A 27,412-nucleotide genomic window follows, 5' to 3' on the forward strand; every position below is an offset into this window, starting at 1 on the left:
CAATTAAATCAGAATATACAGTTCACTAGGGCAGGAATTTTGTCTTGTTTCGTTCACTGTCCATATGAAAAGTACCTGGCACATACATGGTGCTCAGAAAATATTTACTGAATGAATAAATGAAGGAAGGAATGTACCACTATCACATGAGATCCAAAGAAGAATTCTTTTCAAAACTTAGGGAGTAACCAGGCAACGTCAGTTACCATGGCAGTCCTGGGAAAAACATTACCAAGTGACACTAACACTCCCAGGGGCCTACATTTGTTTCCACAATAAGTAAACCTTTCTCATTTCTAAAGTACTATACTGTGAAATATGCATCTCAGTCACACCTAGAGGTTACTCAATGTCTGCTGTGATCAGAGGAAAAGAGAAGGGCCTTACACAGTACCTAAAGCAATGACAAGAAGAAACTAGGGGCCACGGGCAGAGACAGGCAGGCTTAGATAGGCTCCCATCTCTATGACATTCCGAGGAGATTCACGTTGTAAGGGCTCGAGCACGAGAAAGCAGCCACTAACCAGCTACCCTGTCTCAGATATGTGGAGAAAGTTAATGTCAATGCTTACCTATGTATTATTCTTTTCTGATCATTCTTTCAGTGTATCCCTTCTGGCTTTGTGCAAAGTGATTCTTTGTTTTGTACCTGAAAGATGAGTGGCCCATGTAAATGGATGAAACATGTCACAGCAGACATCCAAGGAGCTCTTCAGCTAATGAACGAGGAGCTCCGAGTTCTGGGAAAGAATCGTAAAAGTAGTGTAGAATCATATCTTAGAGCATCCTTTATATCAACTCCCCTCTATCATATCACCAATCAGTGGTCATCAGCCTATACATGAACTTTGCAGTGACAGAAAACCCAGCACTCTCTAGACAGATCTAGGCATTTCTAGTTGCTACAGCAGTCTATATCAAATTCAGAATCTGACTCCCTGTCACGCATCAGTCCCAGTCTGACTTCTGCAACGGTACACTCCATGGCACACCTCATCTCTTTTCCATCTGGCACATTTCTCAAACACATGAGGACAATTTTGTTCTTCCTAAAGCTCTCTTCTCCCACGTCACCCTCCTAAATCACTCCTTCCTGTGTTTATGACTCTGAGGAGCCCCCAAGGTTTTCTCATCCCAAGGCCATGACAAGCAATGGCATCAGTGTGCCTGCTACAGATTCTGGGAAAGGGGCAGGGCCACACAAGAGGCTGGCAAATGTGATTGACAACCTGATGTGAGAGTACATGTGAGAACCTCAGCCTCTCTTCAGTCCTCAGCCTCTATCCAAGGTTTCTCCAGAGCACGCTGTGGACATTTTGGGCCAGACAATTCTTTTGGGGTGGTGGGGAGGGCTGTCCTATGCCTTGTACGTTATTTAGCAGCATCGTGGCCCCTACCCACTAGATGACTGCAGCACCACGACCCCCACCCCGGATGTGACAAAGAAAAACGTCTCCAGCCATTGTCAAACGTCCTGCAGGAAGGGTGAGGGCAAATTCACCCTCACTCAAGAGCCACTGCTCTATCCAATGACTCTGTTCACCCATGAGTACTCAAAACTCTCTCCTCTGCAGGCTTAACAGGTAACTCTCCAGAAAGTCTATTGTGTATCAAAATGCTATTTGAAATTTAATAGTAGTTATCTCTGTAACAGTAACTGATCAAAGTAAAACTCTTTCTCCAGATGGTAAGAACCTCCCAGGTGGTTAATCCACGTTTACCTTATCTCCTACCCCGGGCCCTGGAAATTACAGAAGTGATCGGACACCCGTTTTCGGGATCCGTTCAGGAAGTACCCGTAGTGTAAGGCTTTTCGGCAACCTGAACAACTGAATTCAAGTAAAATATTCTGCCTGACCGCGGCTTTGTGAGACAAGCCACAAACCTGTAGCAGGACCCTCCTCGCTGCTATTTACGGAATTGAGGTATCTGACTGGAAAGCCGGTGGAGGTGAACTACCCAAGAAAGCAGTGGGTTCAGGATGAGAAGTTGGAAAGGGAGACAACGGAGGGGAGAATGAACCTCAACTGAAAAGAAAAGGGAAAATTACCAAGAGATGAGTTCTCTTGACTGAAGAGAAGATACGCTGAAACCCATCAGCTTGCCCTTGGGGCCCTCAGCTCTCTGGGGAGCTCTAAGGGAAGGGTGAGCCTGGACCTACGACTCCGGACTCCTGGTCTCGGCCCCCAGGCCTGACCATTCACTCAGACTCTCAATAAATACTTGTATTCAAAGACCTTACACGGGGACCACATCTGGGAAAACATCGCCGCACCCTCATAAGTTACAGGGGGAGACCCGAACTGGCCAAGCCATGACAGGAGCTGTGAGGGCGACAAAAGAGCACGGCAGGGATCGAACATCGGATCGCCAGAAGCCCTCCGCCCTCCTGGTTCGTAATGCCAGGTCCCCATTGCCGCGTATCGCCGGACCCTGGTCCTGCCTCCATCGCGCACCCTTCCCCAAGGTTGGCCGGTGTCTGGAGTCACCATCCCCGGTTCGGACCTACAGACCTCGCCGCTGCTGAGCTCTACAGATCCCGCTCCTTCCACACAGTTCGCCAATTCCGCGGGCCTTACTGAGCCGCGCCGGCCACCGTCCGCGAGGCCTTGGCGTGCCCGTGACGTCACTGTCATGTGCCTCTTCCGCAGCAAGGGGAGTATGGCTCTGGCACGCTGGCTGCGGCTGTGGTCGCTCGCGGCTCGGTTGCTTTTGGCGCCTCCCGGGGACCTGAGGGTCTGTGGTGCCATCGAGCCCCTGCCCATGGTGCGCATCCCGCAGGCTCTACAGCGGTGGCAGGAAGAGCGGCAGAGCGGGCAGCGGGGCCCCCGCGGCCGGTGCTGGCGTGACCTGGGCCACTGCTGGCGCGACCTGGGCCACTGCTGTTGTCAGCGCGGCGACCGGAGTTGAACCAGCCGGCACACCTCACGCTGGGCCCTTGGAACCCACGCCACTTGCTTCACACGGCTGGAGGAATCAGCGCACCCACGCGGACCATTTCGCCATCGAGCGCGCGCAACATGAGGCTCCAGCGCTGCGGAACCTCTCGCCCAAGGGCAGCTGCACCTAACTGGGTCTGGAGCTCCGCGTTCTGAGCGCACTACAAGAGGCTGCTCCCGAAGTTGTTCGGCCCACAACCGTGCAGTGGAGTACCATTCCCCAATTCCTTCGCGGCCGCCACATCCTCTGCGCCGCAGAAACCGGCAGTGGCAAATCTCTCAGCTACATGCTACCTCTCCTTCAACGCCTCTTGGGCCAGCCAAGCCTGGACCCCTGTCATATCCCTGCTCCTCGAGGCCTGGTTCTTGTGCCTTCTCGAGAATTAGCCGAACTGGTGCGGGCCGTGGCCCAGCCCTTGGGCAGCTCCTTGGACCTCCAGGTGCGGGGGTTAGGGGGAGGCCATGGCATGAGGAGGATCAGGCTGCAACTGTCCAAACAACCTCCAGCAGATATTCTGGTGGCCACTCCGGGGGCTCTGTGGAAGGCCCTGAAAACTCAACTGATCAGCCTGGAGCGGCTCTCCTTCTTGGTGTTGGATGATGCACACATGCTGTTGGATGAAAGCTTCCTGGAACTGGTGGATTACATCTTGGAGGGGAGCCATATAGCAGAAGGCCCAGCTGACTTACAAGACCCTTCAATCCGAAAGGTCACTTAGTGCTGGTGGGGCCCACATTTCCCGAAGCTGTAGGCCAGCTGCTGAGTAAAGTTGCCAGCTTAGACTCTCTAACCCCCGTTACCAGTGACAAGCTCCACTGCATCATGCCTCATGTCAGACAGACACTCATGAGGCCGAAGGGAACAGAGAAGGTGACTGGGTTGGTGCAGATCCTCAGGCAGCATGACAGAGCATATAGGACTGGCCCCGCAGGCACTGTTCTGGTGTTCTGTAATTGCTCCAGAACTGTGAACTGGCTGGGGTATATATTCTGGATGACCACAAAATCCAACACTTAAGACTGCAGGGACAGATGCCTGCCTCAGTGAAAGCAGGCATCTTCCAGTCCTTCCAGAAGGGCTCCCGAGGCATTCTTCTCTGCACAGACATCGCCTCTCCGGGCCTGGACAGCACCCAGGTGGAGCTAGTCATCAATTATGATTTCCCTCTCACCCTGCAAGACTACATCCACAGAGCAGGGAGGGTGGGCCGGGTGGGGATCGAGCTGCCAGTCACTGTCATCAGCTTTGTGACCCATCCCTGGGACGTGAGCCTGGCTCAGAAGATTGAACTGGCAGCTTGCCAGAGCAGAAGCCTTCCAGGACTGGGGTCCTCAGTGAGAGAGCCTTTGCACCAGCAAACCTTATTGCAGCAGGCTTATATATGATGCCGTAACAGGGACCTTTCCCTCTGTGCTGGACGGGTGAGCACACTTGTCAGTGGGGTGCTCTGGGCTGCCTAGTCACCTTCTGAAGACCCGGGCTGCTGTCTGGCTTCAAAAGGTAAGTTGCTGGCCAACACTGGAGGGTGAACTACTGAGCTCGGCTCTCTGTAGTCTTTCACGTGGAGAATAATGTCGATCTTGGCTCTGTATTATGTCGTGGTTTCTAACAATAAGCTATGTTTCATGGGTGCCCCTTAATAACAGTTTCCACTGCGGCAGAATTCAGTAGACTCTGAGAAGATTCACACTCCAAACTACCACACTTAGGACGAAGGCTCTTTCAATGGATGTTTTAGTTTAAATTTTTTTTCCTGCCCCCAAACATCCATTAAGCCTCCAGGAGAAGGAAAAGGGGATGTGACTAGCAATAAAGAGAAATTTTCTTCACAACAATGGCCATGGCAAGCTTAGGCACTTTTGGTGAAATCTCTCTGGGAAGTACTGGCAGAGAAATAAAAGGCAAACTGACACAGAAATATTGCTTGGTGTGCATTTCCAGGCTCTGCCTACTTTCTCATCTCTTGGTGGCAGGTGGAGGAAGAGAAGAAAAGGTTAATCTTTTTTATAAACCGGCAGAATAAGCTTATAACATCCTCTCACTATCTCTGCATAGGTTCTTGTCTCTGCAGCATTATATAAGCTTTGCCCAAAGTAATGAACTCTTGAAAGTCAAATGTAATACTTCACCAAACAACTTAAAAATGCTTGCACACTGGAAAGGGTTAAGTTGCAGAGAACACAAATGGACCCAGAGCAACCTTTGCCGAAAGAGAATATTGTGCTAAATGTACAGTCATAGCTCTTTTCCATATGAAGAAACAGTCAGAAGGATAAAAGAACTTGGTCAAAATCACACAAGTAAGTAGGAAACAATCTGGTCTGTCTGCCCTCAGGGTTGTGTTCTTTAACCGCCAGGCTAGCTTTTCTCAAATCTGATTCATACGTAGAATAACTATACACCTCTGCTTGCCTTGAATATTCCGTTTATACGTATGCCTGTTTTTAATATTGACCACTTTGACTCCCAAAAGCAACCGAGAATACACAATAATTTGGTCACTCTATCCATGGACCACTGTGGTGGGACTGCCCAGGAAGCTTATTAAAAGTGCAGCTTCCTGAGCCCTACTCCAGATCTAGATAAGTTTTCTGGGGGTTGGCTCAATAATCCAGGTACAAGGCTTTTTAAGTGTTTTGGGGGAACCTCCCAGGTGATTCTCTCACTCTCTTGAGTTAATAAACCGTTTATTCTGCCTTCCCCGGATGCCCAGCCAGGTCCTGTTAAGGTAGGAGTCCCCACACCACATCAGAGGGATGCTCCCAGCCAAGTAATCTCTGGAGCCTTGGAGATTCTGAATGGTCTCATGCTGGCCCACCTGCCGTGACAAACCTCCGCCAGAGCAAGCATTCCCCTTCACATTTACCTTCTACCACTCCCAAAGGCAGTCTGCTCCAATGAGGCCTGACTTCGTCTGTCCTAACGGGCACCCACTGATTCAAGCAGTTTAGGGATAGAAGGTGCTGTGGTTCTCAACCAGGGTGGCCCAACCTCTAAAAGGGTAGTCCAAGCAGTCTCTACCTCCTGGCCACATCCCCTCTGCAACAGCCCCAGTAAACGAAGGTCCCATCTTTGCTTTTTCAAGGTTGGCAACAGGGAGTCCCCTCCTAAAGAAGGTTCTCTCTCATTGCCACACTCAAAGGCTGCTCCAAGTGTGGTTCCTTCCTGTGGGCCTGATCAGGCTAAGGGCAGAGTTGTCTCTTTCCTTCTCTGAGTCGGACCAAGTCGTCTTACTAACACCTCTTCACAGTGTTGACCATGTTTTTCATGGGGGCTGCTGCTGAGCCTTTATTCTCTTCCTTTCATGGTGGAGAGAGAGAGGATTATAATGGTTTTTACTTCTAGGGGAGAGGGGAGTGTAATGATTATGTTGTCATTTTGTATTATGTCCTTTTGTCATGAATTTGTTTTGAATTTCATATTAAAAGGGGCCCACCATTCCCACTTTGTGAGGTCATTCAGCACCCTCATTTTGCACCTTTAACATCTCTCTCAGTATCACTTGGAAATGTTTGAAATGGCATGAGCTTGTCCTCACATTCCTATCAGCTGTAAATCTGGAGCCCCGACATGAACGTAACCATTGAGCAGAACCCCTCTCCATTACCTGTGTAACACTGGGTAGGCCCCTTAACATCTTGGTTTTTTTAGCCCTCAGGTGTAAAAATGTGAGGGTTCTATGAATTTATATTTGGGGCAGGACAAGGTCGAGAAGAGTGTGTCTTTGCTTTTATTCTTCCAAACTGGAATGTCTTCCCTCTCTTCCCCATGGGTCCAAATCTCACTTGCCCTTCAGGCCCACTGCCAAGGAGCCTTCCCTGATTCCCCAGTCCACACAATTCTCTGCCTCTTAGGGTCAGTGCCATACAACCTAGCTGTCTCTTAACGTTAATCTTGCCTCTCAAGCCAGTTTCAGAATGTGGGTCTCTCTTGCCCTCCTGTACCAGCCCACCTGCACGCCCCACATGGGGTGTCTACTAGACTAGGGCATGGGTGAGGAAGCCCAGGTGTGAGGGACCAGGCAGAGTACCTCTGCCTCCACCCTGCTCTCCTCCATAAAACTGCCCCTCCTCCTGAAGCCTGACCGCAAGTCACAGGTTCCTTATGATGACCTCACTGGGTAGTGATGACCTCACAGGCCTTCTCACAGTTTCCATGGCAGCGTAACTATGGAAACGTGCTGCCCTCAGAGAAACTTCCCTACCAGTTCTCCACCAGATACCAATCTCTTTGGTTGTCTGAGAGAGAATGTCTGACCGGATCGTCTATATTTACTCAAACCTGTGCTCTGTTCCCTGGCTGGGCAGTGCAGCAGGTACACTGAGACCGGGCATCTGTAGAAGAGGCATGGTGTACACACAACCTCACCTGGCTGCCACATGTTCCTGTGGGGCTTGCCCACTACGTAAACCTCAGCACTTTCCCAGCTGTAAGTAATACCAGTGACCTGGGACACCTTCAGGGTCCCACAGTGCTCACTGCTGAGGACAAGTGAAAGGTCATCCCTGAACTACTGTGCAGGAAGCTTCTTATCTTTATAAATGTAGCCTTCCACTTTGGGCTACAGGATGCTTCCATTCAGACCCTTTCCTGATTGGCCTCTTAGCAAAAGACAAGTGCAATTTTGTTGGCAGATGGTAAACGGAGCAGTTGGAAGAGGGCCACTCTTCAACCGCACCTTCAAACCCAGGCACCTCTGTGCTGTCATGTACACATCTATATCGGTCCCCTCAGACACATCTGATACTGAGCTGCTGAGTACTAGGGGAGAGGGTGGTGCCATATTCATGGGAAGACCGGAAGAACCAAGGGGGGTGATGAAGTGCTAGTGAGACTGGAGGGCTGAGCAGATGGTGTCCCAGGAGGCTGGGTGGATGTGAGCCTACACTTGGTACCCAGAACCCGGTTCTGAGTCTCCTGATCACTCTGCCTCAGTATTTGGCCCTGATCTAATCTAGATAAAAGTATCAGGGAGCTAGAGTTCAGTGTGGTTGTAACAGGCAGTATAAGTGGGGCACAAGAGGGGTTGCCAAGGTGGGAGGGGCCCTTAACCAATTTATATTAGATTATCTTTTTCCAAAACTTGAAAGACATTTCCATTAAAGCCTCAGAAGTGACACACTGCAAGAAATGTTTTCTGTTGTGGAAAGGAGAGATGGAGAGGATCATGATTGAAATTACTTTCGGGTTCTACTGTTTTCCCTGGAAACGGCGAAGAGACTACCTCACCTGATGCAACTGTAGGCTCTAGGAATTGCTTTTGCAGCCAGTGTCCCTTCTCTAGGGACTCATAGAGGTGATGGGCCAAGGCTGTGTTTTGGATGTCAAGTAGATTAAAGGTCTTCAGCCAGAAACTGGGAGAGACATGAGAGAGGGAAATTCTGGCAGGAGACTGTGTACAGCAGAAGTGACTGATCAGTTCTGATTTTCTTTGCAGCAGCTGTGGCTCCCGTTTCTCCTCCTACACCTGGTCACTACCATGTCCTCAACCGAGGGTGTGGAAAAACGCAGGTGGGCCGGCATGTGGAGACATACTGCCTGGTTGGTGGCTACCGGGCCTACGGGGATGCTCCTTTGGCCACGCCAGCAAAGGTGGAAGCTGAGAAGCCAGTCCCCAGATGTGCTCCCGAGAGAAAGCACACTCTGGAAGAGTCAGACGAAGATCTCGGTTGCTCCAGACCCAAAATCCGGCGATTGTAACATGGTGCCAGCAGGCGGACTCCACAGAATCTTGCTGGCTGAACCATTCTGAAGACAGGGCAATGGTTTAACTGCCTAAGACAGCGAATGCCTCTCCTGCAGTGACCCCTCCTGCCCCGCCCCACTGCCCACTACCACAGATTAGAACCTGCGTCGTTCTGCCTGAGCCTTCCTCAGACAGGAGCCTCCTTGCACACTCAATGGCCATAAGACAGGTGCCTCAGAAACTGAGGTTTGAAATGAGAGTCTGCCCTGAACATCCAAGGGCGGAAGCTGGCCTGGAAGAAAACCTGGCATTCCTCTGCTCAATCCTCACGGGCCCCTTTGTGAGCTGGAGAAAGTGAAGTCTGCACTCTGCAAGCCGAGGAGGATGCAGGAGCAGAGACAGGGTGCAGAGAAGCCTTAGCAGTCTACCACATGGGCTCCTGCCCTGAGCCATTGTCAGCGGCCACCACCACAAACCAGGGGGGAGCTGGGCTTTTTGAAACTGAAAGCAGCAATCTGTGGCTTCCCAAAGAGCCTCCTGCCTGGAGTCTCAGGAGGCAGGACAGAGAGGCCCAGGAAGCCCTGCTCCCTGAAGCAAGAACAGGATGGAGAGTCAAGCAGCACGCACCTTGCCCCGAGGTTCACATGCTCCTTTATTGCCAGCCCTTTCTGTCTCCAGTGGGGTCCCTTACTGCTCAATAAAATGTTTTTCTGTAACAGCTTTGTAGGGTCACCAGTGCTCAGACTTAGGTCACTACCCCTGTGCTAGGCACTCCTGCCACCTGGGAAAGGTTCCAAAGGTGGAACAGCTCCAGGGGGTGCCAGGGATCAGAGCAAAAACTTGAGAGGCTGGGGATACAGGAGTTTGGGCACAGTCCCTAAATCATCTCAGTGGTTGAGCTTCTGTGAGAAGGCACATCCCCAGTGTGTGTGTGTGGGGGGGGCGGGGGTCCCTAGAGGAGGCAGCTAGCGGGAGGGCCTGAGGCTGGAAATGGGGAATGGCGTGCGGCCTCTGAGCAAGCACAGGCACTTAGTCCTTGAGGTTTCTGGGAAAGCTAGAGCCACAAGGGCCACGAGACAAGGCAAGTGTAGCAGCAGAACCCAGGTGCCAGGTCTTTCTTCAGAACCTATACTTCTCCACGAGGCCGGGCCTTCTACACTGAGGTAGGAGGGATCCTGGCCAGAAGGTCAGCCAGCAGCTCTGGGACAAAGGTTGCTGCGGTGGGGGCTCTGCTGCTACGGAAACGACTTCATTTCCTTCCACTCAAACAGCCTGCTGACTGGGTTCCTGCTCTGTTGAGTTAAAGGGTCATTGACTCTCCCCAGAAGGTTGTTCAGTTCACCTCCCAAAAGTCCCTCTATTCAGGCTCTGGGGAGGTGTAGCAACTCCTGAGGGTGCTCTCCTGAGGCTGGCTGACAGAAGTGGGGGAGGTTCCTGATAGTTCCCAGGTGCTGGTTCAAGTCCCCAGAGAATGGTCATGCAGGCTGGGGAGTCAAGTAGGAGGAGAGAAAACGTTAGGGGCAGAAGGCCCCTTCCTGAATCCAGAGCTCACAAGGTTACGCCCCCCCAATTCCAAAAACTATCTCTTCCCCCACACCACCCCCATGGCCCAGTACCGGGAAACCGGGAGACCAGAGCACTTGTGGCCACAGAGACCCTCGCACGCAGCCCTCGGGGTGGGCGGGGCGGGCTGCAGGCAGATGGGGACGAGGTGTGCTCCCGGGAGGCCTCGGGCTGCAGGTGGCCCTCTGAGAGAAGCACCCCAGCTTGGACAGGAAGGTTAGAGGCGGTGTGAGCAACCTAGGGCGCCCCCTCGGAGCACTAGGAGTGGGAAGAGGAGCGGGACAGAGGGAACCCGCGATGGGAGGCGAGTGGTCTCTCAGCAGAGGCCAGCTTAGCCCGCGGGAGCTGCCTCTGAGCAGGGGGCGGGAGGGCAGTGCCGCCCTGTGGCTGCCGGGCTTCCCGGATCCGGATCGCGGCTCTCCACATATGGGTCGCAGGGTCCTGTGACTCTGTATCCCCTCCCTCACCCCGTCCCCCTCGCGAGGCCACGCCGCTGTGTAGCCTGTGTCGACGGGCAGAACCCCATCACCCGCCCCTCTCACACCCGCCTCTGCCCGCCTGCCTTGCCCTGTGCAGCTTGCACCCCGGGGGCCTCGAAGGTCCCCGCGCATGCAGCCAGCGGCCTCTGCTGTGCCTGCTGCTCCTGCTGGGTCTGCTGCTGTGATCGGTAACCCTCGTGCAGACCACGCTGGGCACCTCCAGCGCCCCAAGTCCGTGGGAGCGCACGCGGGCCCTGATGCAGGACTTCCCGCTTGTGGAAGGGTGGCTGCAGTGTGAGCGGGCTGCTGGGGGCCGGTGGGGGCCTAGCCTGGCCCTGGGAAGGGGAGGAGGTCTGGAGCATGTAGCGCTAGTGGGGAGGCTCCCTCACACCACCCCTGGATGTCCTCTCCATCATCTATGGATGCCCTTCCCCTTCTCTGTCATCCCCTCCCTGGTGGGAAATCCTCAGCCCAGGCCTCAGCTGCTCCTAGTATAGTCTGTGTGACAGTGTGAGGTGGGGGACCCCCAGGCTGGCCCAGGCCAGGCAATGTGTCCTGCCTGATCACAAGACCTAAGGAGCCCACCCATTTGCCTTGACCTCCCTCCAGCCACAACAACATGCCCCTGGTCCTGAGGCAGTTTTACCACAATGGGCTACAGCATGTTAATCTGCGCAATTTCAGCCATGGCTAGACCAGCTTGGACAGGCTGAAAGACGGTCTCGTGGGTGGCCAGGTAACAAAGGGACACACAAGGTGCCACCATGGCTGCTGGGGAATGTGGGGCAGTTTGGGGGCCTCAGAGACCACAGGTTAGTCACATTGGAACGAAGTTACCATAGTGACCAAGAAAGTGCCATGCCATGGATGCTGGGGCCTACAGGGGTCACAGTGAGCCCACCTGACGGGCTTCCAAGTACCACAGAAAAAGCAACGCATTACATGTGACTTCTGGGCACAGTGAGTGCTGTGCCAGCTGAGGAGGCTAAGAGAAGCCCAAGGAGTTCCAAAGCCCAAACTAAGCCCTGGCTTCCCTCAGTTCTGATCAGCCTACGTCCCATGCCAGACCCACGAACGGGATGCTGTGCGCCTCACCCTGGAACAAATTGACCTCATCCGCCTCATGTGTGCCTCCTATTCTGAGCTGGAGCTTGTGACCTCAGTTAAAGGTAGACGGGGGACTTCCCTGGTAGTCTAGAGGTTAAGACAACACGCTTCCACTGCAGGGGGCTCGGGTTTGATCCCTGGTGGGAGAACCAAGAGCCCTCATGCTGCGTGGCACGGCCAAAAAAAGAGGTAAACAGACTGGTGGCGGTGGGTGTTAGGGACTTCAGTAAGCTACCCCTGCCTCTGAAAATGATCATCTGACCTACCTGCCCCCAGCTCTCAACAATACCCGGATGTTGGCTTGCCTCACTGGTGTGGAGGGCGGGCACTCACTGGACAGTAGCCTCTCCATCTCGCGTACCTTCTATGCGCTGGGTGTGCGCTACGTGACACTCACCCACACCTGCTACACGCCCTGGTGAGCACCTGAATATATTCAGGAAAAAATGCATTTGCCATTTTTGGCCAACCAAACAAGCGGGCAATGCAAATCAACACTGCAAAGAAGTCTCACTAGGCATTGGTCAAAAGGGCCATGCTGAAAAAGTGTAAACACCAGAAATGCAGGACAGGTCAAGGAGAAAAGGGAGCTTTTTTACGCTGATGGGTGGGATGTAAATTGCCAATGGCCATTCTGGAGAAGTGTATGGTGTTTCCTAAAACACCTAAAAAACAGAGCTACAGACCACAAGGCACTTCCACTCATGGGCGTATATCTTGGGAAAACCAAAAATCGACAGGACACAGGCACCCCAAATTTTAGGTCTGCTCTGTTCACAAAATCCTCGACTCGGGTACACCTTAAGTATCTCCCAAAGGAGAAAATGGATAAACAAGTTGTGGTACTTTTGTACAATGGAATATCACTCAGCCATGAAATCAATGTCCTAAGGCTAGTAGCAGCATAATGAGTGGATTTAGGTACGATGATTCTAAGAGAAATATGTCACACAGATAAAGAAACTTATAAGATACCAGTTATAGATGGAATGTAAAAATCGCTACATGAACTAAATTACAAAACAGAACAGAGTCACACATTTAGAAAACACACTTATGGCTGCTTAAGGGGAAAGGTGAGGTGGGGTGATGCATAAAACAAGAGTTTGAAATTAGCACAGATACCGTTCCATCAACCAAATATGTAATAGAGTAGACCTACTCATTGCTCAGTGAACTGGACTCAACACACCCTATTCACCACAGAAGAATATATCTGCGTAGTAAGAATTTTAAAAAGTATTTATTGATATTTCTCAGTAAGTGAATATAGTGGGTGTAAAGGGGCATAACCACAGCATTGAAAATCAGCTAACCCCCATTATAAATATAAATTACAAAAAAAACCAAAGATAGTGAAAGAGAGAGAAATTCTTACAAAATTCATTCAGTGGCTGTGATGCAACCTGTATTGATCACATCTAGACCCACAGCTGGAAGAGACATAAGGCTGGACACTCTTGGGGGTGACCGGATTGGTGACGTTGGGTGAGCAATGCAGACCCTTTAAAGTAATACTGTGTGCTACCCGTTCCATGGGTCAGAAATCTCCAGGTTCAAGGGAATCTTCCTACAGCTAAAACATGCATGGGAAACCCAGAGGATGGTACACCGTATGATTGGGAAAGGTTTCTAAAACGCACCTTATTTTTCATCTCGTGGTGCTCGGGTTCACCATTCCAGCTGCTTTACCAACAATCTCCCCACTTGGAGAATCAGCACCTTTAACCTCCTGTTTCGTACAATTTGCAATCTGTCCAGAGGTTGAACGGGAAGAGGGGGAACCAATGAGAGATCAGCTCTAGGTGTTTGGACAGACACATGTCACTCTAATTTCCAATCAGGAAGAAGAATTAACCAAAGGCTCAGCCTGCCCTCTGGAATCAGAATAGGGTCTGAAGCAATCCTGCGGTTTGGCGGCCAGCTCACAAAAAGGCGAGTTGAAAAATGGATCTCAGGGGCACTAAAATTCACAAACCTGCAGGATTATAAATGATAACTTTCGTACCTTATTGAGGTAAGGCAACGAAGAGGATTTGAAAACAAGGCAGAATTGCAGGAAACCGTTTTCAAGAGGTAGATTGGAGTCGCCTTTAAAGCACGTGAAAAGCGGCAGAACTTCGACAATGATGCAGTTGGCCAAAAAGGGCGTACGTTCTTTTTTTTCCTGAATATATTCAGGAAGAAACGCGTAGGCCCTTTTTGGCCAACCAAACAAGTGGGCAATGCAAGTCCGCACTACAAAGAAGTCTCACTTCGCATCGTTCAAAAGGGGTTTTACCATGTTTGAAATTCCAATATTTTAGCCTGACACGTTTTTGGATTTTAGAAAAAAAAAATTTTAATGAGACAAAAGATCTTTTTTATGACCCAAAAAGACAGCAATAGTTTTATATTTTTATCTATTTCACTTGCACACAAAAGTCTCATGGAGTTATGTAAAGCAGTCCTGTTGGATGCTGTGCATGGTGCAAGTATGGATTAAAGCTTTGGAATCTTAAGCTTCACTCACCTGAAACTTTTAAATTAGGATGCAAGCAATCCTTTCCAACATTTGGACAGAGAAAGACACTGTCTTTATTTTATTTGTCAGGTAATTAATCTGTCTTTTGCCCCAAGAAGAGAAACAACTGGCACTTCTATCAATGTGTTGTACAAAAATCTTTGAACACAGAGTGCAAGCAGAGGCTGATACGAGATGTGAAAAAAAAATGAGAGACCCCTGTGGCATTTTCTCCTAACTTACTGCAGTCTCCTATTTAAAATGTGGGAATAATCAATCTTCTGAGGAAAAAGGCCCAAGGAAGCTTTTTGCTTTTGTGGAATAATGCGATGCCTAAAGATTTCACGAGGCAAGAAGAATTAATGAGAATGACCATGAGAAATCAAACAAAGTCAGATCCATGGATGAAGTGATGTTTACCTCTGTGAATCAGTGAGAAATAGGAGCAAATGAAAAGAAAGCTGAATACAACATTTTCCGAATAAATGTAACTGTTCAGCTGTCATAGACAAATTAATACTCACTATGATACAACCTATTTAGTTTAGAAAGTTAACTTAAATTTAAAGCTTAATAATTAGATTTATTGAAGAAACGAAAACATATTTGTGGTTTAAAATGTATGTGTTCTGCTACAGATAAGAAGACTACATAAAAAATAGAAATAAGACTAAATAAATAGAGGAAAATAACAAATTAGATGTTATTAACATTAAACACTGACACTCATCTAATGAAAGAGGAGAGACAGAAAGAGAGAAGAACTCATATCAAGCATATATTTAAAACTCCTAAATAAGAAGTCTTCAGATGTTAAAAAAAGTCTTCAATAAGAAGATAATGTAACAGCAAAGATGGGAAAAATACACCAAAAGATATTTCAAGAAAGAGAGTACAGAATGTTAAGTAAACATATCAAAAGATGCTTGGCTTCTTAGTAGTCAATTAAACGCAATAAAGTGATACCTGGAATTATCACACACCAATCAGAAAGTTCAAATGAAAATGACAGGTATTATCAAGTTTGACAAGAATGTGTATAATCCTTGAATCTCATTCACTGCTGCTGAGGATGAAAAATCATACAAATGTTTTGAAAATATTTAGAAATATCTAAAAAGATAAACAGATGAAAGCTATGACTCAAGAATTTTACTACTACATGTATATTGAACAATAATTTATACACATACCACCAAAGCTCAAGTTCTAGTATTTATATACCAGTGTTATTCTCAATAGACCCAAACTGAAAATCACTCATATTGTAATACACTTTGGAAAAAATTAATTAATAGTTAAATATTTACACTATGGAATCCTATGCAACAGTGGCAATGCATGACAACAACAGGCAACCATATAGGCATATTCAAAAACAACATAAAATAAAAAAGCCCAATCCAAAAGTGATTTTACTGTGCCATTACATTTATATTTATATAAAATTTATATTTATATAAAATTATATATTATATAAATATAATATATATAATTATATAAAATTTATATAAAATTTACTTATATGTATATAAAATACAAGTAAAGTGATCTTTTTGTTAGATACCAGAACATTATTAAACCTTAAGGGTAGTCACTAGAATTGGACAAGGGGGGCTCTGAGTATCTGGCAATTTTCTGTGTCTGTATCTAGAAACTATGTATAGACTGTATTCAAATTCTGAATTTTCTGAAATTTGTCATTTCCTTACAAACCATGCATGTTTTCGTTGTTTTTTATACATAACAAAAAGTAAAAATGATAGACTAGGGAAGGTAATTATATTAGCACTTTAATATCCATGCTTTTCAAGGTGAAAGTGAAAGGTATTAAATACTTGACACTGTGATTATTTCTTAAAAGTAAGGTGAAAATTTCAGATGAATTAATAAGACATACTTCTTCATATATAATCCTCAAAGAGGAGGGGTAGAAAGGAATATTATTATTTTTTTATTTAATATAGAATAGTTAAGATAGAAAATAATGAAAACAGACTAGGTTTAAAATAGAGCACACTGGACGTCCCTGGTGGCACAGTGGGTAAGAATTTGCCTGCCAATGCAGGGGACAGGGGTTCAATCCCTGGTCTGGGAAGATCCCACATGCTGCAGAGCAACTAAGCCCGTGTGCCACAACTACTTAGCCTGTGCTCTAGAGCCTGCAAGCAACAACTACTGAGCCTGCGTGACACAACTACTGAAGTCCATGCACCTAGAGCCCATACTCCACAAGAAGAGAAACCACCACAAGGAGAAACCCGTGTACCACAATGATGAGTAGCCCCTGCTCGACACAAGTAGAGAAACACTGCAGCATCCAAGACCCAACGCAACCAAAAATAAATAAAATTAAGTATTGTGACTTGTGAGATGACAGACTCATGTGGCTGTAGGTAAGAAGCCTCAGCTCCTTGCCACATGAATCTCTCCTTAGGGCTGCTTGAGTGTCCTCATGATATGGCAGCTGGCTTACCCCAGGATGAGTGATCTAGCAGAAACCAAAGGAGAAGCTCCAATATCTTTTATACCTTTGGAAGCTGCACTTTGTCATTTCTGCAATGTCTTATTAGTTAAAACGTCAGCCCTTTTCAAGTGTGAGGAGGCACACAGGTACATGACGACTGGGAGATAATTAGGGGATGATTAGGGCCATCTTGGAGGCTGGCTACCAAAGTGGTAGCTCACTGAACACTGAATTTTGTTTTCTGCACTGACGGAGAGAAAATGGTGAGTGAATCTCATTGGTGTTCTTTGAGATGTACCAAAGCTAGCTCTTGCTCTCACCACCAGCTGTGTGGCTGAGAGGGTCTTGGTGCTCTGGCCGGATGTCAGGCCTGAGTCTCTGAGTTGAGAGAGCCAAGTTCAGGACACTGGTCTACCAGAGACCTCCGGCACCTTGTAATATCAAAACGGTGAAAGCCTCCCAGAGATATCCATCTCAACGCTAAGACCCAGCTCCACTCAAAGACTAGTAAGATCGAGTGCTGGACATCCCATGCCAAACAACTAGCAAGACAGGAATGCAGGCACACCCATTATCAGAAAGGCTGCCTAAGATCATAATAAGGTCACAGACACACCAAAACACACCACCGGATTCAGACCTGCCCACCAGAAAGACAAGATCCAGACACACCCACCAGAACACAGCCACCAGTCCTCTCCACCAGAAAGCCTACCCAACCCACTGAACCAACCTTAGCCACTGGGGGCAGACACCAAAAACAACGGGAACTACGAATCTGCAGCCTGCAAATAGGAGACCCCAAACACTGTCCCCAAAGCCAAAGAGAAGACAGAGAAACACACAGCAGATGAAGGCAAAAGGTAAAAACCCACCAGACCAAACAAATGTAGAGGAAATAGGCAGTCTACCTGAAAAAGAATTCAGAGTAATGATACTAAATATGATCCCAAATATTGGAAATGGAATGGAGAATATACAAGACACGTTTAACAAGGACCTAGAAAAACTAAAGAGCAAACAAACAATGATGAACACAGTAAATGGAATTAAAAATTCTCTAGAAGGCAACAATAGAAGAATAACTGACGCAGAAGAATGGATAAATGACCTGGAAGATAAAATAGTGGAAATAACTACCACAAAGCAGAACAAAGAAAAAAGAATGAAAAGAATTGAGGACAATCTGAGACACTTCTGGGACAACATTAAACACACCAACATTCGAATATAGGGGTCACAGAAGTAGAAGAGAAAAAGAAAGAGACAGAGAAAATATTTGAAGAGATAATAGTTGAAAACTTCGCCAATATGTGAAAGGAAATCGTTAATCAAGTCCAGGAAGCACAGAGAGTCCCATACAAGATAAAACCAAGGAGAAACATGCCCAAACATATATTATTCAAACTATTAAAAATTAAATACAAAGAAAAAATATTAAAAGCAGCAAGGGAAAAACAACAAATAACATACAAGGGAATCCCCATAAGGTTAACAGCTGATCTTTCAGCAGAAACTCTGTAAGCCAGAAGGGACAGGCAAGACATATTTAAAGTGATGAAAGGGGAAAAGCTACAACCAAGATTACTCTACCCAGCAAGGATCTCATTCAGATTCGACAGAGAAATTAAAACCTTTACAGACGAGCAAAAGCTAAGAGAATGCAGCACCACAAAACCAGCTTTACAGCAAATGCTAAAGGAACTTCTATAGGCAGGAAACACAAGAGAAGGAAAAGACATACAATGACAAACCCAAAACAATCAAGAAAATGGTAATAAGAACATACATATCAATAATTACCTTAAATGTAAATGGAATAAATGCTCCAACCAAAAGACACAGACTGGCTGAATGGATCTGAAAACACGACCGGTATATATGCGGTCTACAAGAGACCCACTTCAGACCTAGGGACACATACAGACTGAAAGTGAGGGGATGGAATAAAATATTCCATGCAAATGGAAATCAGAAGAAAGCTAGAGTAGCAATTCTCATATCAGATAAAAGAGACTTTAAGATAAAGAATATTACAGGAGACAAAGAAGGACACTACATAATCATCAAGGGATCAACCTAAGAAGAAGATATAACAATTGTGCATATTTATGCACCCAATATAGGAGCACCTCAATACATAAGGAAAAGGCTAACAGCCATAAAAGGGGAAATGAACAGTAACAAAATCATAGTAGGGGACTTTAACACCCCTCTTTCCCCAATGAACACATCATCCAAAATGAAAATAAATAAGGAAACACAAGCTTTAAATGACACATTAAACAAGATGGAATTAATTGACATTTATAGGACATTGTGTCCAAAAACAACAGAATACACTCTTTCTCAAGTGCTCGAGGAACATTCTGCAGGATAGACCTTATCTTGGGTCACAAATCAAGCCTTGGTAAATTTAAGAAAATTAAAATTGTATCGTGTATCTTTTCCGACAACAATGCTATTAGACTAGATATCAATTACAGGAAAAAATCTGTAAAAGAATACAAACACATGGACGCTAAACAATACACTACTTAATGACCAAGAGATCACTGAAGAAATCAAAGAGGAAATTTAAAAATACCTAGAAACAAATGACAATGAAAACATGACAACCCCAAGCCTACAGGATGCAGCAAAAGCATTTCTAAGAGGGAAGTTTATAGCAATACAATCCTGCCTCAAGAAACAAGAAACATCTCAAATAAAGAAGCTAAACTTACACCAAAAGCAATTAGAGAAAGAAAAAAAAAAAAACCAAAGTCAGCAGAGGAAAGAAATCATAAAGGACAGATCAGAAATAAATGAAAAAGAAGTGAAGGAAACAACAGCAAAGATCAAAAAAACTAAAAGCTGGTTCTTTGAGAAGATAAACAAAATTGATAAAACCATTAGCCAGACTCATCAAGAAAAAATGGGAGAAGACTCAAATCAATAGAATTACGAACGAAAAAGGAGAAGTAACAACTGACACTGCAGAAATACAAAGGATTATGAGAGGTTACTGCAAGCAACTATATGCCAATAAAATGGACAACCTGGAAGAAATGGACAAATTCTTAGAAAAGCACAACCTTCCAAGACTGAACCAGGAAGAAATAGAAACTATAAACAAACCAATCCCAAGCACTGAAATTGAGCCTGTCATTAAAATCTTCCAACAAACAGAAGCCCAGGACCAGATGGCTTCAAAGGCAAATTCTATCAAATAGAAGAGTTAACACCTAACCTTCTCAAACTCTTCCAAAATATAGCAGAGGGAGGAACTCTCCCAAACTTATTCTATGAGACTACCATCTCCCTGATACCAAAACCAGACAAAGATGTCACAAAGAATGAAAACTACAGGCCAATATCACTGATGAACATACATGCAAAAATCCTCAGCAAAATACTAGCAAAAAGAATCCAACAGCACATTCAAAGGATCATACACCATAATCAAGTTGGGTTTATCGCAGGGATGCAAGGATTCTTCAATACATGCAAATCAATGTGATACACCATATTAAAAAACCTGAAGGATAAAAACCATATGATCATCTCAACACATGCAGAAAATGCTTTTGACAATATTAAACACCCATTTATGATAACCCTCTAGAAAGTAGGCATAGAGGGAAATTTCCTCAACATAATAAAGGCCATATATGACAAACCCACAGCCAACATTGTTCTCAATGGTGAAAAAGTGAAACCATTTCCACTAAGATCAGGCAAAAGAAAAGGTTGCCCACTCACACCACTATTATTCAACACACTTTTGGAATTTTTACCTATAACAATCAGATAAGAAAAAGAAATAAAAGGAATTTAAATCGGAAAAGAAGTTAAGCTGTCACTGTTTGCCACTAGATGACATGATACTATATAGAGAACCCTAAAGGTGCTACCAGAAACCTACTAGAGTTAATCAATGAATTTTGTAAGGCTGCAGGATACAAAATTAATGTACAGATATCTCTTTCATTCCCATACACTAAAGATGAAAAGTCTGAAAGGGAAATTAAGGAAACACTCCCATTTACTCATGCAACAAAAAGAATAAAATACCTAGGAATAAAGCTACCTAAGGAGACAAAAGACTTACTCAGAAAACTATAAGACACTGATGAAAGAAATCAAAGATGACACAAACAGGTGGAGAGATATACCATGTTCTTGGATGGGAAGAATCAACATTGTGAAATGACTATACTACACAAAGCAATCTACAGATTCAATGCAATCCCTATCAAACTACCAATGGCATTTTTCAGAAAACTACAACAAAATATTTCCCAATTTGTATGGAAACACAAAAGACCCCGAACAGCAAAAGCAATCTTGAGAAGAAAAACAGAGCTGGAGTAATCAGGATCCCTGACTTCAGACTATACTACAAAGCTACAGTAATCAACACAGTATGGTACTGGCACAAAAACAGAAATATAGATCGATGGATCAGGAGAGAAAGCCCAGTGATAAACCCATACACATATGGTCACCTTATTTTTGATAAAGGAGGCAAGAATTTACAATGGAGAAATCACAGTCTCTTCAATAAGTGGTGCTGGGAAAACTGGAGAGCTACAGGTAAAAGAATGAAATTAGAAGACTCCCTAACACCATACACAAAAATAAACTCAAAATGGATTAAAGACTCAATGTAAACCAGACACTATAAAATTCTTAGAGGAAAACATAGACAGAACACTCTATGACATCAATCACAGCAAGATCCTTTTTGACCCACCTCCTAGAGAAATGGAAATAAAAACAAAAATAAAAACATAGGACCTAATGAGACTTCAAAGCTTTTGCACAGCAAAGGAAAACATAAACAAGATGAAAAGACAACCCCCAGAATGGGATAAAATATTTGCCAATGAAGCAACTGACAAAGGATTAATCTCCAAACTTTACAAGCAGCCCACGCAGCTCAATATCAAAGAAACAAACAACCCAATCCATCAATGGGCAGAAGACCTATTAGACATTTCTCCAAAGAAGATATACAGATTGCCAGGAAACACATGAAAGAATGCTCAACATCACTAATCATTAGAGAAATGCAAATCAAAATTACAATGAGGTATCATCCCACACAGGTAAGAATGGCCATCATTCAAAGAATCTACAAACAATAAATGCTGCAGAGGTGTGGAGAAAAGGGAACCCTCTTGCACGGTTGGTGGGAATGTAAATTGATACACAGCCACTATGGAGAACAGTACGGAGGTTCCTTAAAAAACTAAAAATAGAACTACCATATGACACAGCAATCCCACTACTGGGCATATACCTGGAGAAAACCATAATTCAAAAAGAGTCATGTTCCAAAATGTTCATTGCAACTCTATTTGCAATAGCCAGGACATGGAAGCAACCTAAGTGTCCATCAACTGATGAATGGATAAAAAAGATTTTGCACATCTTCAATATAAAATGGAATATTATCAGCCATAAAAAGAAATTAAATTGAGTTATTTATAGTGAGGCAGATGGACCTAGAGTCTGTCATACAGAGTGAAGTAAGTCAGAAAGACAAAAACAAATACTCTATGCTAACACATATATATGGAATCTAAAAAAAGAGGAAAAAAATGGTTGGGAAGAAACTACGGGCAGGACAGGAATATAGACGCAGACGTAGAGAATGGACTTGAGGACATGGGGAGGGGGAAGCGTAAGCTGCGATGAAGTGAGAGAGTGGCATGGACTTATATATACTACCAAATGTAAAATAGATAGCTAGTAGAAACAGCTGCATAGCACAGGGAGATCAGCACAGTGCTTTGTGACCACTTAGAGGGGTGGGATAGGGAGGGTGGGAGGGAGATGCAAGAGGGAGGAGAAGTCGGGATATATGTATATGTATAGCTGATTCACTTTGTTATACAGCAGAAACTAACACACCATTGTAAAGCAATTATAGTCCAATAAAGATGCTATAAATAATTTACACCTCCCCAAAATTAAATCTTTTTAAAAATAAATAAATAAAATAGAGTACTCAATAACATGGTAACTCTAAACCTAAATATATTCAATACTACAGCAAATGTAAATGGATTAATGTCTCCTATTAAAGTGTAATTTTTTATATTATGTGCAACTAAAATTTTTTCCCAATATATAGGTAAAATAAAAGAATTACATTAGAAAGGAGAAAACATTCCATGTATTTAAAAACAGTAAAATGATAAGCATATAATATGCATCTTAGATAAAGTAGTGTTTAAGTTCAGAACAATTTGTCATTATTGTAACTAATATTATTATCCCAATTTCTTAAAAATATTTAAATATTTTTTCTATTTGAAAAAATATTTTAATATTTTTTTCTTTGCTATTTTGTGGTCTAATACATGGTAAGTATTTAGCTGCTAACATAACTTAAAAATATATGCTGTTTTTTACAGCCAAACAAAACTGAATCAAGAAGAAATAGATAACTTGAACAGACTGATCACTACAAGCAAAATAGAATCTGTAATTTACAAAAACTCCCTACCAACAAAAATCCAGGATCAGATGGTTTCACAGTCAAATTCTACCAAATATACAAAGCAAAACTTACACTGATTCTTCTCAAACTCTTCGAAAAGATTGAAGAGTAAGGAATACATCCAATGACATTCTATGAAGCCACCATCACCCTGATATCAAAAACAGATGGGGGGGGGACTTCCCTGGTGCCACAGTGGTTAAGAATCCGTCTACCAATGCAGGGGACATAGGTTCAAGCCCTGATCTGGGAAGATCCCACATGCCGTGGAGCAACTAAGCCTGTGTGCCACAACTACTGAGCCTGTGCTCTACAGCCCACGAGCCACAACTACTGAGCCTGATAGCCACAACTACTGAAGCCCACGCACCTAGAGCCCATGCTCTGCAAAAAAGAAGCCAGTGCAGTGAACAGCCCGCACACCACAACGAAGAGTAACCCCCACGCGCCACAACTAGAGGGAGCCCGTGCACAGCAACGAACACCCAATACATCCAAAAATAAATAAAGAAATTTACTGGAAAAAAAACACAGATGGGGACTTTTCTGGTGGTCCTGCAGTTAAGATTTCGCCTTGCAGTGCAGGGGGTGTGGGTTCAATCCCTAGTGGTAGAGCTAAGATCCCACATGCCTCACAAATAAGAAACCAAAACATAAAACAGAAGCAATAATGTAACAAATTCAATAAAGACTAAAAAAAAAAAAAACCACACAGAAAGACACTACCAAAAAAGAAAATTGCAGGCCAATATCTCTGATAAATATGGATGCAAAAATTCTCAACTGAATATTAGAAAACTACACATAAGAGGATCATACACCATGATCCAATTTGATTCACCCCCGTGTCACAAAGTTCTTCCAACATATGCCAATCAATCAACATGATACACTCCATCAACAAAGGAAAACACAAAACAAATGATCATCTCAATAGATGCCGAAAAAGCATTTGAGAAACTTCAACATCCATTCATGATAGTAACGCTTACCAAAATGGGTATAAAGGAAACATATCTCAACATAATAAAAGCTATTTATGACAAACCCACAGCCAATATAATACTCAATGTTCATGACAAAATATCAAAGAAGCACGGAAAAGTGATGGAGGAGATGGAGAAACTTCTCAGTGTGCAGGTGCAGGATCAACATCAGCGCTAAATCCTGCTCAGCTTAATGGTGACTCAATAGAAAGCTAAAAGCCTTTATGAAGACTTGAAGAAGAAACACGGGAAAGAATCAGAGGGCATATTTTTTAATGCCAGCCATGGCTGTTTTCATCGGTTCAAGGGTAGAGCCAACCTCAACAAGGTAAAAGTAAGTGGACAGGCAGCAGGTGCAGATAGGGTAGCTGTCCAGGAACTTCCTAAAACACTTTGAGAAATTATTGATAATGGTGTGCATTTACCCAACCAGGTGTTTAATATGGATGAGACACAACTGTACTGGAAGAGGATGCCAGACCGAAGTTACATCAGTAAGAAGGAAAAGTTGATGCCGGGCTGTAAAGCAGCAACAGATAGGCTAACTGTTGTTTGGTGGCAAATCTTCCAGTGATATGAAGCTGAAGCCTCTCTTAGTTCATCATTCAGAGAACCCAAGAACCCTTAAAAACATAGCCAATGACTCTCTTCCTATTGTGTGGAAGCGTAACCCCAAATCCTGGATTACACAGGCCACATTCCAGGACTGGTTTTGCCACCACTTTATCCCAGATGTAGAGAAATATTGCTCAGAGAAGGACGTCCCAAAAAAACATTCTTTTGCTGCTCGACAATGCTCTGGGCCACCCCCCATTCATGGATGACTTTTCCCAACGTCAAAGTAGTGTATCTGTCACCGAATACTGCATTGCTCATCCATCCTATGGACCAGGGAGTTATAGCGACTTTCAAGAAATATTATTTATGTCACACTTTTTGTCAGGCAGTAAAGGTAAGTGACAAATCAGGAAGAACCTAGGGACAATTTTGGAAGGACTATAACATCTACAAGGCCATAAAAAACATTGACTTTGCATGGTGTGAGTGTATGGTGGTCACCATGAATGGGGTTTGGAAGAACCTTTGCCCACAGTTTGTTCATGATGTTTGTGGATTTGAGAAGGCAGATCAGAAGTCTGAAGAGGTCTTCAGCAACGTAGTGACCCTCAGCGAGAAGCTGGAGCTAGATCTGCAAGAGGACGATTTCACTGAACTCCTTGCTGTGCAACACGAGGAGCGTACTGATGGAATTGGAGGCGCAGAGAAAGGATGAAGAGGGACAGGAGGAAGAAGAAGTAACTGAAGAACTGAAGAGATTCATGACACAGAAAATGCCAAGGGCATCTTCTAAATTTGAGGAGGCACTGTTAGTTTCTGAGGCACAGGGCTCGAACCTACAATGGTACCCAAAGGTGGCAGCAGCCATTCAGAACGCAAACCAGTGCTACCGTGTCATCATCTATGATGAGAAGAAACGAGCTACAACCCAGACATCAATGGAGCATTTTTTCAAGAGGGTAGATAGAATTAAATCCAGCAAGGAACCAGAACCTGTGTCATCAATGTCAGGTATGAGTGAAATTGGAGCTTGCCCCCTGTCTCCTACTGCTGATACTCCTTCACCTCTACCATCTCCCACCTCCGCTCCCTCCTCCAATCAGTAACTCTTCTCGCCTGTTCCCTTGATGCCAGCCTTAGTATCCCAGCTGTTGTACTGTATTACTGTACTTTTCAAGTTACTGTACTGTAAGACTAAAAATGTTTTCTTTGTTTTTGTGTTTGCTTCTTATGTATTGTTTCTGTGAAAAGTATTATAAACCTATTACGGTACAATACCATATAGCTGACTGTGTAACCTGGGTACCTCGGCTAACTTTGTTGGACTTACAAACAAATTGGACTTACAAACGCACTCTTGGAACAGAACTTGTTCATATGCAGGGGACTTACAGTAAAAGCAAAAAAGAAACAGGAACTCATCAAACTTATAAGCTTTTGCACAGCAAAGGAAACCATAATCAAAATGAAAATACAACCTATGGGCTGGGAGAAAATATTAGTAAATGATGAGACTGACAATGGCTTAATTTACAAACTATACAAACAGCTCATACAACTCAATAACAATATAACAAATAACTCAATGGAAAAATGGGTAGAAGAACTAAATAAACATTTCTCTAAAGAAGACATACAGATAGCCAATAGGCACATGAAAAGATGCTCATCATCACTAATTATTAGAGAAATGCAAATCCAAATTACAATGAGGTATCACTTCACACTGATCAGAATGGCCATCATTAAAAAAAATCTACAATTAACAAATGCTGGATGGGGTATAGAGAAAAGGGAACCCTTCTACACTGTTGGTGGCCATGTAAGTTGGTGCAGTCACTATGGAAAACAGTATGGAGGGTCCTCAAAAAAACTATAAAGAGAGTTGCCATATGATCTAGCAATCCCACCTGTGGACATATATCTAGACAAAACTATAATTCAAAAAAATACATAAAACCCTATGTTCATAGCAGCACTATTTATAATAGCCAAGACATGGAAACAACCTAAATGTTCATTGAAAAATGAAAGTATAAAGAAAGTGTGGCATACGTATACAATAGATATTACTCAGACATAAAAAAGAATGAAGTAATATCATTTGCAGCAACATGGATGGACATAGAGATAATGATACAAAGTGAGGTAAGTCAGAAAGAGAAAGACAAATACCGTATAATATCACTTACATGTGGAATCGAAAACAGGACACAAATGAACATGTCAGCAAAACAGAAACAAACACACAGATATAGAAAACAGAGTTGTGGTTGCCAAGGAGAGAGTGATGGAAAGATTCGGAGTTTTGGAATAGCAGAAGCAAACTATTCTACATAGGATGGACAAGCCACAGAGACCTACTGTACAGCAGAGGAATCTATATTCAGTATCCTGTGATAAACCATAATGGAAACGAATATATATATATATATATATATATATATATATATATATATATATATATATATATATATGACTGAATCACTTTGCTGCACAGCAGAAATTAATACAATAATATATAAAGTCTGCACAGGGTGTGGAGAAAAGGGAACCCTCCTGCACTGTTGGTGGGAATGTAAACTGATACGGCCACTATGGAGAACAATATGGAGGTTCCTTAAAAGCTA

At 44.5% G+C, this 27,412-nt stretch overlaps 1 long non-coding RNA gene and 1 pseudogene across 2 annotated transcripts in view; one reads left to right on the top strand and one right to left on the bottom strand.

Moving 5' to 3' along the window:
* Positions 1-609: 609 nt before the first annotated feature.
* LOC309806573 overlaps positions 610-27,412 on the bottom strand; it is a 45,512-nt gene continuing 18,709 nt past the window's right edge. The window contains exon 3 of the long non-coding RNA XR_014294404.1: positions 610-649. This is a non-coding gene — a long non-coding RNA (uncharacterized lncRNA). The remainder of the gene's footprint in view (positions 650-27,412) is intronic.
* Positions 2,662-8,438, top strand: LOC309806136 (putative ATP-dependent RNA helicase DDX28; annotated as a pseudogene). The gene is made up of 2 exons: positions 2,662-4,440; positions 8,378-8,438. The product of its transcript is annotated as a putative ATP-dependent RNA helicase DDX28 (transcript).

This window comes from Mesoplodon mirus (assembly GCF_964341445.2).
Source record: "Mesoplodon mirus genome assembly, chromosome: 6".
Lineage (NCBI taxonomy): Eukaryota > Metazoa > Chordata > Mammalia > Artiodactyla > Ziphiidae > Mesoplodon > Mesoplodon mirus.